This window comes from Telmatherina bonti (assembly GCF_933228915.1).
Source record: "Telmatherina bonti genome assembly, chromosome: 20".
In the NCBI taxonomy this organism is placed as follows: domain Eukaryota; kingdom Metazoa; phylum Chordata; class Actinopteri; order Atheriniformes; family Telmatherinidae; genus Telmatherina; species Telmatherina bonti.
In genome coordinates, this window is record NC_136618.1 from 30,150,856 (window position 1) to 30,163,995 (window position 13,140).

At 43.7% G+C, this 13,140-nt stretch overlaps 1 protein-coding gene across 2 annotated transcripts in view; it reads right to left on the reverse strand.

The window, feature by feature from the left end:
* The window catches only part of znf438 (zinc finger protein 438), a 64,728-nt gene extending 52,413 nt beyond the window's left edge, over window positions 1-12,315 (reverse strand). Inside the window, exon 1 of one of the 2 annotated variants that reach the window (XM_079259897.1) lies at window positions 12,196-12,315. The gene's annotated coding sequence lies outside the window, so the exon portion shown is untranslated. Of the gene's footprint in view, window positions 1-12,190 lie in introns of both variants that reach the window. The other variant, XM_079259898.1, reaches the window with a different exon arrangement.
* Between the last annotated feature and the right edge of the window lie 825 nt (window positions 12,316-13,140).

The following is a 13,140-nucleotide window of genomic DNA, read 5'->3' on the forward strand; positions in this document are numbered from 1 at the left end:
TTAAGGCTTGGCAACAGCAAAGAAAACAAAACAGAAAGCTCCAGAGGAGGCAGCTGCTTGCTATTAGCCCACCCCAAACCCCCCTCTGTGGCAGGAAATAAGTAATCATTTAGTACTGACAGGTACACACAGAACCACTGCTATCTCTGCTCAGAAACCAACTAAATAATGGATTACAGCAGTTTAGAATTGACCTTAAACCTCTCAAGTATCTGAGCCAAGTTAATGAGTTTCATACCTGTTGGAGTGTGGGCGAAGGAGCGAACATGCTGCTGCTAGAGGACAGAGTCAGAGATGTGTCCTCTGCCAAGCAGAGCAGCCTGCACGGGGCTGCAAAGCTGTTTGCTGCTGAGACTTGACAAGGTAACAGCAAACAAAGAAAAATCCCTCCTCAAATATGTGAGGTGCTTTTCAGCTGGCAAACAGCAGTGACTTAGAGGTCTCATGTGAGCTGCGGAGAGCTTAACGTGTCCGACTGGATCTGCAGACCTATGTAATGCACCGCATGGCTACCCAAAAATGGACTTTATGTGTGTGTTTGGGGGTGTTTATGTCAACTGCCCTTCCAGTCGCTGTGACCTTCCAGCGTCTGTCTGCATCAACTGCTCTGAAGGCGGAGAGTTGGGCTGAAACTGCTGGTAGTCAACAAGAAAACTCTCAGGAGTCAGCTGTAAAACAGACAGCTGAGCGGAGCTTTTCCGCAATGATTCCACCCCTCAGCTGTAACTGAAGCCGCCATCAACGTGCCCACAACGCAGCGTGCAACACATCCAGGGGACCCGGTCCGAAGTCTGCAGCCAGGCTGCAGGAGAGCTGCACGTAGCAGGAAGCTGCTTTATCAGATGATCCACCTTTTCTGCTTTTTGAGGTCAGGTCGTAAACACAACAAGAAGTAAATCCAGACATTCCTGCTTGTCTAAGAGACACTTTCCAGCTCCTCCAGGAAGAATCTATCCACCGGTTTGGCGTCCTAATGATGAAGCCTCGATTCATCGGGCCATTGCTTGTCCCACCCTATCATCATGCAAGAACCAGAAGAGTTAACTACTCTGCTGAAGGCAGTGAGTCATTCCCAACCTGGAGGGAGCCCCCCTCCCCTTACTGGTTGAGAACCACAGTGTCAGACTTTCATCTCAACCTCTTCACACTCAGCTGCGAGCCATCCCAGTGTGTGCTGCAGAAACCAGAACCACATCACCCGGAAAAGCAGGGAAGGAACCCTGAAGCGGTTAAAGCAGACCCCCTCCTCTCCCCGCCTGCACCTTGACATCCTCATGATAACAGGTTGAGCAAATATCACATATATAAGTCATAACTACAAATGATTCTTTAATTATATCGCTGTTTATTTTTATTATCTTAACCTCTGAAGCCAAAACGCCCGGGTACTGGGGATGAGGTCACGTCCAGTTTCACAGCCTGTAACGTCACATCGGTGGTGTAAATATAGACACCACTGAAAACACAGAATCTCAGCTAAAAGTTCATTAAAAAAAATATTTCTATGACCAGCAACACAATTTAGACAACAAACAGCCAAAAGCGAAGGTAAACAAAGTCCACAAAAAGATGGAAACACCAACTATGGATCCACCTTTCCACCTTACAGCATGCACATGGACAAACATCATCACTGGGTCCTCCAGATCTACCCTCCTGCAACTTTTAGATGAATCCCTTCTCCAACACATCAACTGAATTATCTGCATGCCATCCATCTCTGCAGAGACCTGGTAACGAGAAATTCATTCGATTTAAATTGCGATTCTCACAAATCTTCCGAGATTGTTTTTAGTTTACAAAAATCAGCAAACAAAAAAAGTGTACAAAACTTTATTTTTCTCGTCATTTTTCTTGATTTCAGTTTGGAAAAATAACAACACAGTAGCCAGACCATCATTCTACTGCTATAATGCCCCAGAAGACAAGTAAAAAGATCAATAAAAACAATTAAAAAAAAAAAAAAATTTAAAAAGACAAAACTTTTACTATGGATTATTTTCATTTGAGAAAAAAAAAAAAAAATAAAGATTTTTACCCAAAAAAAAAAAAAAAAAAAAATTGTGAAGAAAAAAAAATCTTGATTCTTTATTTTTTTATTCGATTTTCCCACCCCGACATCATACTGGAAACAGTTCAGACTCTGGCTGACAGATGAAAATGTGTTTCTTCCAAGTTAATCACAATTACAGCCAGTGTCGATTCACGGAGCAGAAACATTAGTTGCTGCATTTTTTTAGGTTTCTGGTCTTTTTGAGCATCTAATACAGGGGTGGACAACTCTGGTCCTGGCTGGTCTTTCCTGCTGCAACAATAATTAGCAGACTTGTGCACACCAGTCTGTGAACTCAGTCTGATGTGTGTCAGGTGTGTTGCAGCAGGGAAACTCTGAACACCTGCAGGACTGCAGCCCTCGAGGACCAGAGTTCCCCACCCCTGATCCAATAGAAATTCAGAATGTAACACAGACCTAACAGTGATATAGCTAAGAAATGTCCCCATTTTCCCTTCAGTAGTGATTCTCTTGTCTGAAATACAAAATGTTAAGAGAATTAATCCAATGCCGGCCGTGGCAGGTAGACAGTCCCAAAGCAGTCTGCTCTCCCAGACAGATGGGAGTAAACCAGCAGCCAGCTTTGTTGTTGTGTCTGACAGCTCTGCTGGCCCTCGGGCTCCAGAGCCGGTTCTCTGTTGTCCGGACCCAGATGTCTCATTACTGTAAAACAAACAGAGAGCCACCGGCCCTCACCGCCGCCTCTGGTTCAGCTACAAAGTTGTCGGCCTTTCTGTGTGGCGACATGCCGCCCAGCGTTGTGCAGGACAGCTACATGCATCACAGAGGAGCTGCGAGCTCGGAGAGCGCACACAGCGACTTATGTCTCTACAGCAGGCTCAGCAACGGAGGGATGCCGCTGCCTCTATAAGACTCTGCAGTCCGACTGCAGACCTGCCATTGCTGATCATCGTAAATTACACCTACAGGATCCCAGTTTTATCAGCAGGCATTAATCAAATGATAAAGTTTGTGCAGTGTGATGCTCTGGCGGATCGAGTCCCTCACAGGATGGGACGGGATAACAGGACGGCGCGGCCCCCGTACCGCCACCTTGCATCACTCACTTTTATGAGAATAAGCTTTAACAAGACGTTTTACTCGTCACGGAGCCCATATTACATAACCATAAAACGATGAGGCCACAAATCAGCAGCGGACATGTGACACATGTAGAGGCCGAGCTTGTTGTGAGGCTCTCTGCCCTGCCAGCTAACTGCCCACACCCCCCCTCTGAGTTGTGGCTAAAGCAACAACAGAAACATCTCAAACAGGGTTCAACCTGTTTGTTCTGCAGCCTGATGAAAGCAGCCTCATGCTGGAATTTCCTTCAACCCGCAGCGACTTAAAAATACAGCCTAAAACTTCTCCAACCTCACTGCCCGCTGCCCTGAATAATTTTCCAAAGAGTCTGTGCCATAGCTGGAGCAACTCCACCGACCAGGGGCGTCTGTGGTTGAGCTAAGCTAGTCTGCAGGTCCGAAAAGGCAGGCGGCGAGCAGGCTCTGCTGCGCCTGACATGGAGCACCCTCGCGGGGGGAACGACTGAGTAATGGCAAGGTAACTGGATCCAGAGCTGGGAGGGGAGTGGGAGCAGCCCTGACGCCTAAATCATAGCTGTGGGATGGAGAGGAGGGTGTCTGGAGGAAAGATATGCAGGGAGATGAGAGGCTGAGGAGACGGTGAGCAGAGCAACCAAAGGCGATGAAACTCAACGTCTTTCTGCTGTTTCTTATGCACATCCATGGCGGCAGTGGGAGGGGCCTCAGAGGAAGACCACAGTGTGGGCGGGCTTTAAAGGACCAAGAAAGAGAAGAAGCACTCAGAGGCCTGAAATGGCCCGTTTGTGGGGACGATCGGACTCAAAGTCATGAACATGCTCGTCTTCATGAAGAAAAAATCTTACATAAACAGAAAATCTCTAGATGTACTTTCATTTTAGAGGTGTGTTTTTTTGTTGCATCTTTATCCTTCCCCCTTTAGGTGAAGTGTAGAGATACTTCTTTTTTTTTTCCCCAACACCCACCCATCCTTCCTCATGTCATCTTTTACGCATGTTAAGGCGGCGCCGGTAAAACTGGCTGCAGGGCCGAAGTGTCAGTTTCGTTCTGTAAACTTGTCAAATTTAAATGTCTGTATGTCTAACCTTGGACGAGCTGGCTTGAACCTTGAATTTCCCCTCGGGGATAAATAAAGTATCTTTGATTTGATTTGATCATAAAATCATCCACCACTTTACCAGGTCCACCAACTCATACCAGGCTGGACCCACTTTTACTCCAGAACCGCCTTCATTCTTGGTGTCATAGATCCAACAAAGTGTTGGAAACATTTCTCAGAGATTTGTCTCCATGTTGACATGAAGCATCACACAGTTGCTGCACATCATGATGAGAATCTCCCAAAGCTGCTCTGCTGGATGTAGATCTGGTGACTGTGGAGGCCGTTGGAGGACAGTGAAGTCATCGTCATGGTGGAGATGATGTGAGCTTTGGGACATGGTGCATCATCCTGCTGGAAGTTTCCATCAGAAGATGCTCCACTGTGCTCAGAAAGGGATGGACATGGTCAGCAGCAGGACTCAGGTAGGCTGTGGAGGTTAAACCAGGTCATGTTGGTACTAAGGGGACCAAAGTGGGACAAGAAAACACACCCTAGCCCCGCCAGCAGCCTGAATGGTCATACAGCTGGCTTTCTGACCCTTTTATCTGAATGTGGAGCTGAACTGGAGACTCATCAGACCAGCAACGTTTCTCCATCTTCTATTGTCCAGTTCTGGTGAGTCTGTGTGAATCGTAGCCTCAGGAGGGAACCCGCTGTGGTCTTCTGCTGCTGGAGACCATCTGCTTCCAGGCTGGACGTGTTGTGTGTTCAGAGATGATGTCCTGGTTGGAACCAGTGCTTACTGGACTTCCTACTGTCTTTCTATACTCTCCAACCAGTCTGTCCATTCTCTTCTAACATCAACAACTGAATGTTTTCTCTTCTTCAGACCTTCTCTGGAAACACTAGAGATGGTTGTGTGTGAAAATCCCAGTAAACACTCAGACCAACAACCATGTTGCGTTCAAAGTCACTTAAATCTCCGTTCTTTTTCATCCTGATGCTCAGCTTGAACTTCAGCAAGTCGTCTTCATCATGTCTGCATGACTAAATATACTGAGTTGCAGTCGTAATTGAACAGGTGGATCTGATAAAGTGGACGATGAGTGTATCACATCATTTCCATCATGCAACTCCTTTAAATTAGCAGAAGAAACAGGGCAAAACTTCACCTTTAAAAACCTCCTTTAAGTGTTTTTATTGAAACTAAGTGACTTTTTAATCCTAATTTATGAAACAGAATGTGGTAAATACTTACTGCTGATATTCATAAGATAGAAAATTAATCATAATAAGATAATAATTGAAAATCATTTTGCATGTTTTCTTTCCAGATGGTTAATATCCCTGCAACAAATATAACTCATACAGGAAATACCCTACAAAACAAATAGAAAAAAAATCCCATTTACCGCCTTGCACTCACACACACACACACACACACACACACACACACACACACACACACACACACACACACACTCACACTTAAAAGCAGAAGTGGCTTTAATAAAACCCCTAACCATCTCTTAGTCAAACTAAAACCACCGCACAGCTTCCACTTTTAAAGCTTTTAATCAATCAGCTGAAGTTTTACAGGAAAACATCAAGTTCTCTGAAAGAGTCCAGAGAAACATCCATCTGCTTCATTCAGGGGAAGAGTCTTGCTCAAGAGCACCTCAGCGGCAGTAATAACAACTAGAAACTTGATCAGCTCTTGTCAGACCTCTGAAAAACCAAACCTCACTTACCATAAAAGAGAGGTGAAACTGTGCCAGGAACCCTGCACACGCTCAGAGGAAGCAGCCTAATATAATAACAAGCCTTCACCGTCTGCAGCCTGCAAATCCTGTAAAAGTCCATCTTTAGGCCTCATATGTCATTTTTATCAACTTTTCCTGGAAACAAGAGTTTAGCACAGACCAACAATTTAGCAGAGAAAGAGACGTTCACCCGACTATTACTGAACCACATCCTCACTTTTCCATCCACAATATGTTCCTCCATTTATTATTCAAGCCATAGATGCACTTTCCTTGTTCTCTGGTCCATCACTACCCCGACTTTCCCTGGGCAGCACTTTGCACATCGGCTGCTTTACAGTTCGGACTTTGGAGCGACTGTTCCCATTTTGCCACCAGACTTCCGGATGTCTCCCCAGAATTGGGGGAATTCCGCCTCAGGTATTAGCCAAGGTATAAATGTTTTTTAACAACTGCGTGTCACATGAACACAGTGAAAGTAGGCCAAGGCTGGAAGCTTCATTTAACACAGAAGAGAGCATCATTAGCTGCATCATCGTGCCCCTTGTGTAAAGCTTTTGTTCCTCTACGACTGCCACTTCAAAGCTTAGGCAACGAGGACAGAGATCTGGTGTGTGTGTGTGTGTGTGTGTGTGTGTGTGTGTGTGTGTGTGTGTGTGTAATGGTAACAAGATCTTGGTTATGGTTATGACTGGGTGGAAATGTTAGACAAGCATCTCAGTTTCCTCTGGTTGCTCCCACCCTGCGCACCAGAAATGTTAAACCACGCTCCAGACGCAGATGTTTACGCTGGATGCCGAGTTCGCACGACGACCTCTTGCTCGTGTTCTACAGGATGGATCGTATCTCACGCTGAAATTCTCCACTGCAACGAAGCTTTAGGTGCGAGACATTCCCCACAGAGAGCTGCACGATAAAGGCTGTTGCAGCCAAACGCTGCTCAGTGTGTGTGTTTGTCACACTGACTCATCTAGAAGCCTGAGAGTCCCTCTGAGTCAGCAAAAAACTCTTTCAGACGTGTAGGCCCACCAAATTTCCAAGCCAGCAGAGCGCCGCTCTGAGATGAAGGATGGAGGCGATGTGAGGTCACTTTCCAGATGAAGCTGATTTTTCTGTGCGTCACGTTAGTTTCAGCAGCACTGACACTGCAATCATAAGTGTCCCGTTAAAGAAAAGCTATCGCTAATATTTCATCAGAAAGCTTTTAGCTTTGATTATGACTCATTGTTTCAATACGTTTCTGCAACATCACATTTATTTCCACCCAGAGTTTCATTAATGTTCCTCCAAGAACCTGCTGAAGATGGGAGTCGGACCACAGAGCAAAGCCTTCTCCAGCACATCCCAAAGATCTGAACCCTTGGACTCTGTGTTGGCCAATCCATGTGTTAAAAGGATGTCTCCTGCTTCCTGAACCATGACGGTTTCTTCCTCCTCTTCTTACCCCGATGCTCCCATCACTCTGGTAAATCTGGACTCATCAGACCACATGATCTTCTTCCATTGCTCCAGTCCCAATCTTTATGCTCCCTAGCAAACTGAAGCATTTTTTTCACACTATCCTCTAGGGGTGGGAAAATCAAATCGAAAAATCGAGTATCGGGATTTTTTGCTTCACAATTTTAAAATGGATTGTTTTGTTAAAAAAAAAAAAAAAAAATCAATTTCTTTTCAAATATGTAAAAATAGACCCTTGTAAAATTTTGGTCATTTTTTATTGTTTTTATTGATCTTTTTAGTTGTCTTATTCAGTATTATAGCAGCAGAATGATGGTCTGGCTACTGTGTTGTTTTTTCCTAATTGAAATCAAGAAAAAGACAATCAAAATAAGATTAGTACTTTTTTTTGTTTTAATCTACAAAAATCAGCAATATTGAAGAATCATGAGAATTTAAAAGTGAATCAGCACCCAAAAAAAAATCGGAATCGAATCGGGACAAAAGCGTATCATCACAGCCCTACAATCCTCACTGAATAGTGGTTTTCTTGTGGCTACACAGCTCTTCTGTCCCAGTCCCTTATGTTTCCTTCACATTGTTCATGTGGAAATGTTCTTACTTTCACTTTTACACATATCCCTGCATCTGACTGGTGTTTAATACAATTTCATTTTACCAAACATTTAAGGTTTCATATCATGGAAAACTGGTTTTCTAACAGCTATGTCTCCATATCCTGTGTGTGAGGCCTAAAAGTGAGAAAATTGTCACCTCTCTCACTTTCCAAACTTGCCTTAACGGTTATTTTTAGAGAGCATTCAGGATAGTCCACTGGATCAGGTCCGATTGGGGACTCGGCTCAGTTGTAGGGCGGTGCATCCATGCGGACCAAGGTCATGTTCACGCTGCACTTTAGTCAAACGAGCCAAATCATTACAATAATATCTCCCCATTCCCACCAAAGGTGACGCTGCACTAGTATTTAGCAAAAGAGAGAACAAGACCCACATGAAGAAGAAAACTATGGCTGTTTTGGGTTTATATTGTGTCTTATGAAAGTATACTGCAGAAATACACTGCAACAATGGACGCAGTATGAACAACAGACGAAGCAGAGGACCCTTAACGCCATCTCTATCAATTTACCCACAATGCAATACAACACCAAATGCAGGTAGTACCTTTTTTGTAGTCCGCTTCCTGTATTTGGTCCGCTCGAAACGGACTGAGACCTGTGTTTGTAGGCGAAACAAGTCCCCTTCTTTGGTTCAAATCAGAATTTGTTTGGTCCAAACTAAGTGGACTTTCTGAGCAAACGGACTCAGATTCAGATCAAAAGGACTGATGTGAATGTGCCCAAAGATCTGTCGCTTTATGACCTCAAGATGCCATTGATCCATCCCCTGGCCAGCTGAGCCTGTGCTCTTAAATTACATAGCGGGCGCCATCAGACCAGCATCCTCTGTGTGAAACAGCCTGTTTTCAGTCGAGTTCGGAGTTTACCGAGTTCCAACTTCAGTTTCAGACAATACTAGCAGGTCAACGATGGAGATAGTCGGGATAATATAAATTCTCATAAAGAAACCTGGATGGCGGGAGTATTTCCTGCCACAATTTCCATCATGATTTCTTCTTCTTCATTGTTCCTTTAATGGGTCAAACATCAGCTACACTGCTCAACACGGCCCCCACGGTTTCTGGTCTGCTCCGTCAGGGTACACATCCACAAGGGCACGAGAACAGACCAAACTATGAACATAGGCGACGGAAAAGACTGATGAAACGCTCCATATTCGTCTTTAGTGTTCTTCTGTACATCATTGAGGTAGTTCAGATCAGGAAGCTTCCTTATGTCTCCCAGAGGAGGCGTTTCTGACATGTCTCACTGGGAAGCGAACTGGGAGCACACCTAGCGGCTAATGGAAAGCTCATGGCTCCTCTGACTCCTTACTGATTATCTAACTCGCTTTAAGAATTCTAGCCCATTTTAGTTTTTGATCAAATGTCAAAGACCTCTGCTAGCCATGTTTCATTAAGTAAGTTTAAATTCTCAACACAATGCTGCTTTTTAATATTTACAGATATGAATAAGTCACGTCAGCATGTTTGCTTATAAATGGTCTTAAATCGCAATAGAACCAGGAAGGAGAGGAGCTGCTCTGCTGAAGGACCCTTCACACTGCCAGAAAGTTGCTCTTATCACCTTTATACCACCTTAAAGCATCTCAACTACTGTAAATAATCATGATTTTACATGATTTTTTAGCACACTTATGAAGCATTAATTAATTTCCCAACACTATAAAAATCACATAAACACTCCTTATAGGCCTTACAGTTCTATTTAGGTAAGAACATTTGGACATGCAGTTTTCTTGTCGCTGTAGTAAACAGAATCCCCCAAACACCACTAATCTGGCTTCTCTGAAAACATTCGGACAGTTTTTAAGCCGTACACATAGAGATCGCCTGCAGGATTTAAGCTTTGTTTTCACTCCATTCCTGCAGGAGTTACTCTGACCTGCCGTTGCGGTTCCGTCTTCACCTTTTATGGAAAGGGACGATACTGAAGAATCTTTTGTATGAATTACTTATGGTGAAATGAAGGTATTGTGACAACAGCAGCCGAACAATTAGACCCAGAACTAGGGATGCACCGATAACAGTATCGGTATCGGCTCAATACCGAGCGTGTGTACTCGCACTTGGTATTAATAAAAGTGTACCGATATCACACTAGTCAAACAAGAGCAGACATGTTTGATGACATGCTTCGGACATGTTTTAAAAGAAATAAATGCCTTGAATGTTAAAATGTGACACGTTTTGTTACATTAAAAGCCAGATCTTTGTTTGAAAAACCACACATCTATAGTTGTATTTAGGTAAAATGTACCAAATCAGAATAAAACTTATTGAAATAGTTAGATCAGTAATGTTGTTATATTTGTATTGGTGAGGTAACTTCAGAAAGGATGGCTCATTTATTACAACCTGATGAAATCTGACACAGTTATAACAGCAATAATAACCATAGTCACAATAATGTTCACATAAACAGATTTGGTATCGGCAGATATCAGTATTGGCAGATATTCAAATTTCAGATATTGGTATCAGACCGAAACTCCCAAAAAGTGGATCGGTGCATCCCTACCCAGAACTTATCAGTCTTTCTGTACTAACAGGTCAGGAACCGGTATCCTGCTACGCCACACACAAGCAACTGGATATCAACAAAATGGCTTTGTTGAATCGATTGTTATTCGCTGGAAAGAGCCCAGCCTCCAGACTGGATGCAAAACAGATCCAGATTTAACCGCTTTCAGGGATCGGCTCGCTGATAAAATGTGCCCAGTTCTGTCGTGCTACTTTAAGATGTCTACTTTCAACCCAGAGAAACATCTGCTAGATGCGTCAGAAATGCTTCAAAGTTAGACCATAACCTGTTCTATTAGATCGACAGGTGAGTTCTGCAGCTGACCTTTGACCTCCGCGTGAAGCGGCTCATCAGTGTTTCTCTGGAGATGGTTTTAAGACGAAATACACATTTCTGTTTAACTTTCTGTTGTCTTTCAATGTTGACGACAAACAATCAAGTTTAGGAACATCAGCATGGATGTCAGGACAAGAGATCAAACTCAACCTAAAGTTTTAGTCCCAACTTGTGGCTCATGCAACCCCTGCAGCAGTGTTTCTCAGTTCCAGTCCTCAGGCCCCCACTGCCCTGCATGTTTTAATGGCAACCCTACTTTAACACACCTGAATGAAATAAAGGCTTGTTAACAGGCAGCAAAGAACTTGATAAGGAAGTTCAATAACCTGACTCAGGTCCTTTGGAGGAGGAACGTGTCTACAACATGCAGGGCAGGGGAGCCTGAGGACCGGATTTGAGAAACACTCCCCTGCAATAATCAGATGTAACAAGAGTGCAGGATGTACAAAATATTGCACAACCTTCCACCTTTATAAGTGATTATTTTGCTTGTTGTTTTACATTTTCAGCCATTTTTATTCAGCACTCGAAGTTTTTCTAAACAACTCACCATGAACTAGCCGGGAAGCCTGACTGGCACATAGGCTCAATACATGGGTGTCAAACAGTTTTTCCCACACAACTTTACTACCAATACGCACTACCTTCAAGCCTTTCTGCAGACTGTCACAGCTGGTTCATCCTGACCAGAATACACTGTGCATCATGGCTTGCAAATCATCTGTGACACTGCAGCAGCGCAACACAACTATCAGACAAGTGGATACCTGTGTATAAACAGTCCAACAAGTCTTCCAGCCCATAATCTGTCATGTTAAAGAGCACTGACAGCCCATCTGGACAGATGCATGCATGTACACTGCAGCTGTGCTTTTACCAAAGCAGACACAAGTAATCCCGCACAATGACATCCCATCAGCTCCACTAGCTGCAGGCTAGTGCACCTGCTCAGGTGCACATTAACTGTGGTCTAAAGGTCCAGTTTGAGTCACTGGTGTGAATGTTTCTGCAGGGATCTTGATCTGATGATGCATCGCAGGTCTAGCCGCAGGCCTGCTCTGCATTAGCTGCAGGCGCCACTGTTTCATACTACAGTTACATTTTTCCAAACCCCATCTGTTGCATATGTGATTTTGCTGAAAATTATGTTATTTAAGCAGATTATTGTGAGTTTAAGTTGGTTGTCCATGCAGAAAATCCGCAGCAAAGTCAGAATCTGCACGGTGCATGGAGAAAGCTACCGCGCAAACACCGTAAACGACCCGCGATGGGCTTCATTTTCTCCGTGTAAAAGCAGCGGGGAGGGCTGAAATCTTCAAGTAACTTTAAACACACCTCACCTGGATCCCCAGTGATCAGGAGGGAGCGCCTTCAATCTACAGAGCGCCTCATTTTTCCTACATATCTGGGAAAACCGTCGTCTCTCACAACTATGTCTCTCCAGCCATTTTGAGCCGAACCGTCAACTTGATCCGGCGGGTATCGAAAAATACTGCTTTTTATTATTACATTTGTCGGCGTTTTAGACCCATAAGACGTTTTACATATGAGACATAATTGTCTTTTTTATTTTTAGTAAACACCAAAGGTTTTTAAGTAAGCGAAAGACGACACGAAGCATTGGTTATTATCCCTTCGCACCCCCGTTCAGGCAGAAATGGTACGGTCCGGAGAGCTCGGTAACCTATAGCAGCAAAACACAGATCTGTCAGTGGGTCACTGTGGGTCAAAGTGGCCCAACATCAGCTTCAGACCACCGGAAACTTTTAAAGTAGAGTATTTGTTTAGAATGGGAGCAATGCCTCATAAAATACAAACAAAAGGAACATAGTATTTTAATAATAAAAGAGACGGTCCACCACTTTAACACTTAGGTCAGTGTTACTAACACACAAGCTGCAGAAAAGCTTTCATAAACTCTCCTAGAAGCTGCTTTCCACTTTCCAAAATCTCCAAAACTCACAAGTTTGTGAGGGGTTTGCTTTTTTAATGACTATCATTATCCTCTCTTTCATACAGATCATGTTGAACTCACATGTAAGAGATACTGAAGATGCTGAGAGAAACTATAGCTGCATTGTGGAAATAGTTTATTTCTGCATTTTTAAAGGTGATGAAATGACAGCATTAAACCAACACAGTTCTTTAAGAAAATCTAGCAGTAAACAGAAAGTCAGAATGCTCTTTGTAAAGAGCGCTACAGTAGGTAGCCTCAAAATTAGATCCGAATCAATTAGTATGAGACATTTTCATCAGATCCAAGTAAAAAAGCCAACTGTGTGTCT